Here is a 5,778-nt window from a genome sequence, read left to right on the forward strand (position 1 = left end):
TATCAATATTGAGATATTTCGAATTAGTCTGTATGCTGCAGGATATGTGAAAAAGTGTTTTTGATGAGTATTTAGGCACTTTTATTGTAAGAAGATTTATTTGTTCACAAATAAAACTTAATTTCGTTGAAAGACTGGGATTTGGATCAGTTTTTAGACATTCAGTAATCAAAATGGATGCATATTTCAATTTATCACTTACATCTGACTTATATGAATTCAAATGACTTATTAAACAATCAAACTTGCTCCATAGATCACATTTCATGCTATCACTTAATATTCACTTAAATTTTGATACAGCAATCGAAATTTCATTTTGCCATATTTCAACAGATAAATCTTCCATAACTTTGATACCAATAATAATTTTTGGACATTGTGTAACATCTATTTTTAAAAAAGAAATATATTGTAATGAATCCATTTCAGATGGTATTGTAATCCAATCTTCAGGAATTCTTTTCCTTCCAATTTTTTCTGACTCCTTAAAATTAATCTTATCTGTGGATCACCAATTTTTATATATATTTTTTTCTTCTCTTTCGAGCAATTCAGTTGATCTTTCTTCTGGATTGCGTCTTTTTGTTGGAAGTATAGTACATAAGTATGATGGCTGATTTGGAAATTTTGTAGGAAATGCATCCTTTTTTAGACTAGGATGTTTGCGTTGAATAGTGAGAACAGTACCATCATCACGCACTGCGCTATCTTCTCTAATAAACTGTTCATCAAAATGAAAGGGTGCAGTATTTAAACGAGGCTTAATTTTCTAATTTCTAATGATACAATAGCGACGATTATTATTTAAAAAAAATTTTTGTTAGGCATAACATCAATGAAAATTTAACACGAAGTAAGTTAATAGCGATATACTAATTACATGGGATATAATAATATATTAGACTAATAAAGGATTTTTTCATACTTTTCAGTTATCCAACTTTTCAATTATCCGACCAACTCCAGTCCCCAATTGAGTCGGATAATCGATGCTCTACTGTATTTAATAAAATTTTTAATATTTCCATTATCGAATAATATTACCTACCATTTCTGTATAGTGGTCTTTTTGAAGATGATATAAACACGAAAGTTGCTTGATATATCTTTTAGGACATAAAAAGCAACAGTGATTTTTATTATTACTGTGAAATATTAAATGTACGTCGAGTTGGGATTTTTATCGAAACTGTTTCTTGCAGTAAGGACATACATATATGTATTCATTTGTTGATTCCTATTAAATAAGTAAGAATATAATACAGTGAAAGTCAGTTAGTCCAGCACTTGATAATCTGGAAAGCAGGATAATATCAATAATCTACTTATAGTGCAGACACATAAAAAAGTAATAATCGATACAGTAATATTTTGTCACATGCTCCATGTGTTAAAGTTTGCAGGTGTAATTGATGGTAATATATAAAGGAACAAAATGTTTATATTATCAATAGTTATGAAAGATATCTTATTTTGACGTAGAAATAGTGTTTTGAGTGTATGTGCAAATTAGATAAAAATGTAATAAGTTAGAAGAAACACGATATTATAGAATGTTTTCTATCAAGGACATTTTATAATTCTTTTCAAATTTCTAATAATTTAAACAAAAATTTTCAATGTTGCTTTTATGTATTCACAAATATTTATTTGCTCTACTGTTACTTAAATCGGTTTAAAATTTGTACAAACTTTCCTTTTTTGACCTCTTTGATCACGTAATCGAGAAATAAATAAAATTTAAATAACATATATTGTTGAAATATAGTGTTATAAAACTTTATAAAATGATTTAAAAAATACTAATGAAAGAAAATAAATAATTTCTGGGTCAAGTTTGAGTAATTAGAGATTATTCACTATAAAATAACGCGATTATGATCGAAGAATTGATACTTATTTATCGCGTCACCGAGAATAGAAAGATNTCAAGCTTGAGTAATTAGAGATTATTCACTTTAAAATAATGCGATTATAATCAAAGAATTGATATTTATTTTTCGTGTCACCGAGAGGAGAAAGATGACTTCAGTGTTGCAGGAATCTGCTGGGGAGACAGATGAGGTGTATCAATCACCTGCAAGACTTTGACCTGGTATCGAGTCAAATTAGAAATAATAGCACAATTAATTCTGTTCAATGAATTTTTTACTGAGCAGTATGCCTAATCACCATAAACAGAGGGAATGTCGTTAAAAAAGTCTATGTAATAAAATAATCCAAAACACAAGTAAATCTTTAGTAGAAAAAAATGACAATGAATTATAAGCTGTGTTGGAGCTTATTTGTCCCATCTTTGATATAATACGTTTTTTTTTTGTATTTATACTCAATTTATGTAAAAATGATTGTATTGTGCTGTTTATATTTAATATCTTATCTTTGTTTCTGTTTACCAAATTGAATTTTATTGTAAAATACTCGGAAACTGTAAATAATAAAAGCCAAACACAAATTACATAGCTTAATTTTTACAATATCAACTTAAAATGGATAAAAGCATTATTAAATAATTATTATTTAATAATTATAATTAATTTGTACATAAACATTAAATTTTAAACATATTTTTCCNACAGAATATTTAACATGTTTATTATTTACAAAGCTGTTTATAATCAATATTAACGTTACTTTTTAAATGTCATTAATTTTCTAACTGGTTTCCTTTCTTTTAATTTATCATTTCTAATTTTGCAATAATTATTTATTAATTTGTTGGACATTATTTTGACACAACTTTGAGCCACCGGGAGGGAAGAGGAGTCCTCTCCTTCCGGCCACTGGTCGGTGACCTACTATCTTGTCAGGGATGGTAGTAACGTTCGGTTACGCGTTACGCGAGTGGAGGAGAGTCGGAGGGGTCAACAATAAGGCTTGAGCAAAGTCGAGTAACGACACCATTTTTAACAAAACAACGGTTTATTTTACTAGCTATCTAAATAAAAATTTTACAAAACTTTGCGGATGAGAGAGAGAGTTTACAATAATATTTCATACCTCTGTGATAGTATTGGATGGATACTTAGGCTTTTAATTGCTGAAAGGTGGTGCGAGTTGGCCACAAGGTTTTCTAATTAGTGTCGTGCAGTAGGTCAACAGGAAGTAAAGGTCTGTCTTGGTCGTTCGATGGGTGACTCTCTCGAGAGGGGAAGGAGGATGGCTTTTATACATTTTTGGTGGGAAAATTCGTCAGGTGACCAATTGTTTTTGCAGGTGTGGGGTTAAAGTTGGTGTTAGAATGACAACAATATGACAAATTTTGTCGATATTTGTAAACTGATTGATTGTTGATCGTGAGAATGTTTATAGTTAAATAGAAAGAGTTATAATTTTCTCATGCACCTCGAATTTCGTTTCTGCAGGTGCAACTTCTAGTTAAAGAAATTTGTTAAAAATTTAAAGGATTAAATGCCTTTATTACATTATATAAATCCCGAATTTCACACAACATTTCATCAATTGAATTCTATCTTTCTTACAACTGCAAATATTATATTGGAAACAAAATACATTATTTTCAACTAATTTATTCATTACTAAACTTACTAAAGCTTTTTTCCCATTTTTTAGTGCCAAAAATTCACATTCATAATCATTCAGAATGGTCTGAAATATCTGAAAGGTATTTATGCATATTACAACAACAAATTCTTGTGGCCATTTAAGACCACCTCTGTGAATTATCTTCAGATATTTTGCCAAATCATCATCTGTGCATTCATACTCTAGTGGAGAATCATATGCTAGTAATGATTTACATTGCTCACAAGAAGTTTTCTTAATTACCGAATATGCAACATATCCTGCAGTGTAAATCAGAACTGACATGTTCTGTTCTGTAACAATAATATCATCAGATTTTTCTGTTATGCCTTTAAATGCTTCTTCAACATCAAAATCAAATCTATCCAACTCTGCACTATTAGCACAAGATTCAAGAAAAGTTCTAATTTGAAAATTTCCAATTTTGGATGATTTCATACTTAGCAAGCTTATTAATTTCAGTTTTCTTTCTGATTCAATAACTTCAGAAACAGAAATATGATAGTTACTTCCTGACATCTGTCTATACCAGTGTTTCTTAGCCTCTAACGAATCGTCGCCCCCTTCAATAAAACCGTTACATGGTATCACCCTCTTCACTTCAAAATTCCGATGCCGAGGGACAAGGCTAACGTCAAATTCGTACTGCATTGAATAGACTAGTGACTAGTATAATGTTATTTGTTTAATTATTGTACGTTATAACGAATAAAATATCTAATTATTCTTAATATAATGTTTTACTATATCGCCCAGAAAATTGTTTTTCGCCCCCCACAATATAAGTTGTTACTAACGCTCCCTTAACATGGAAAAACGCCCACATGGGGGCGATATCACCCCTGTTGAGAAACACTGGTCTGTACTGTCCAAAGCGAGCTTCCAGCATATCTGTTTGAAATTTACCCAATAACACATAATGTGCTCCAAGTTCATTTAATATAAATTCTGTAAGTTCATACATTGCTTTAATTGTATGCTCTAATGCTTTTTGAGTTTCTACTGTTAATTTACCATGTCAATTACTGGACATTTGAGCAACCTGAAGATTATAATTATTCCATACTTGGAGGCATTTAAACATGTCTTTTAAAAATATAACTTTAAAATCTGAAGTATCTGTTATTGGTTCAGAAAATTTTTCCTTTATGTGGATGTTTAACATATACTATTTTCCACCATTTGGAGATTATATCTAGAAAGTAAGAAGTTTCCATACTGTTTTGTATTTGCTGTTTGATTCTCAAAGCAGCTATATTTTTTTCATCAAATATACTGCAAGCTAGTGCTACATTTTGTCTCTAACTTTGATGGATAAAGCACCTTCTTAGATAATTTTGGAGCTAATTTAACAGTACTACTTTCTTCTTGAAAATGTATTGTTTTTAAGCACTGCAAATTAGCAAAACATATGTCAGGAAGTGAATTATTATAATCAAATAAAACAGAATTTTGTAACGTAGGGAAAACAAATGTTTGCCTATTGTCATGTTGGTTTAACCAGTTGTTTCTGATACATTTTAATAAATGTACTGAATCAAATAGTAAAAATATTTTGTCTGATGGTGAATATGGATTTTGAATATTTGTTTTTAATAAACCATTACAAAATTTTTCAAACATTACACGATTAATTCTATTATTATCAGATACAATTGTTATCACTTTGTACCCACATTCTTTTAACAATTTTAACACACTACATGTCATTTCATGTAATTTTATGCCAGTTAAATTTTTAACGGGAAATAATGCAACTACATTTTTGTTTTTGGAAAATACTGAAGATATCATAAAAAGTTGCATTGTAGTCGCCTCGGTGTTTTCAATATTTTTTGACATGCCTTCAATTCGACCACTCTTGTACAATAATTTGGGTTTGACATAAATCTCATCCAATAATACATTCACAATGCATTCTTCTTTATTTAAAATTTTAGATTTTTCATGCAGGTAAGTAATATGTGAATTACTTATTCAAGATTGATAATGACCTAAATCCATTACCATTTTTTTAAGATAAACAGGATGTGGCACTGTAAAGTACTATATTATTTTTCCGACTTTCCAACGATTATCGACACTACTGTGTGCCGGAAATAGCCGTTCCCTAACGGGTACTTTACGCGGATTCGCGTTAGTGTGCCAGGCCTGGACTTTAAGCGTGCACCGAATTAAATAATGACAAAGTTTGTCAATAACAAAATCAAATATTTAATTAAACTTCTA

General features: G+C 29.8%; 1 pseudogene; it reads right to left on the reverse strand.

Annotated features, from left to right (window-relative positions):
• Window positions 1-79: 79 nt before the first annotated feature.
• LOC111628677 lies at window positions 80-5,498 on the reverse strand (annotated as a pseudogene).
• Window positions 5,499-5,778: the final 280 nt, after the last annotated feature.

Source organism: Centruroides sculpturatus, unplaced genomic scaffold, assembly GCF_000671375.1.
Source record: "Centruroides sculpturatus isolate CEXI.00-Female unplaced genomic scaffold, Cexi_2.0 scaffold406, whole genome shotgun sequence".
Lineage (NCBI taxonomy): Eukaryota > Metazoa > Arthropoda > Arachnida > Scorpiones > Buthidae > Centruroides > Centruroides sculpturatus.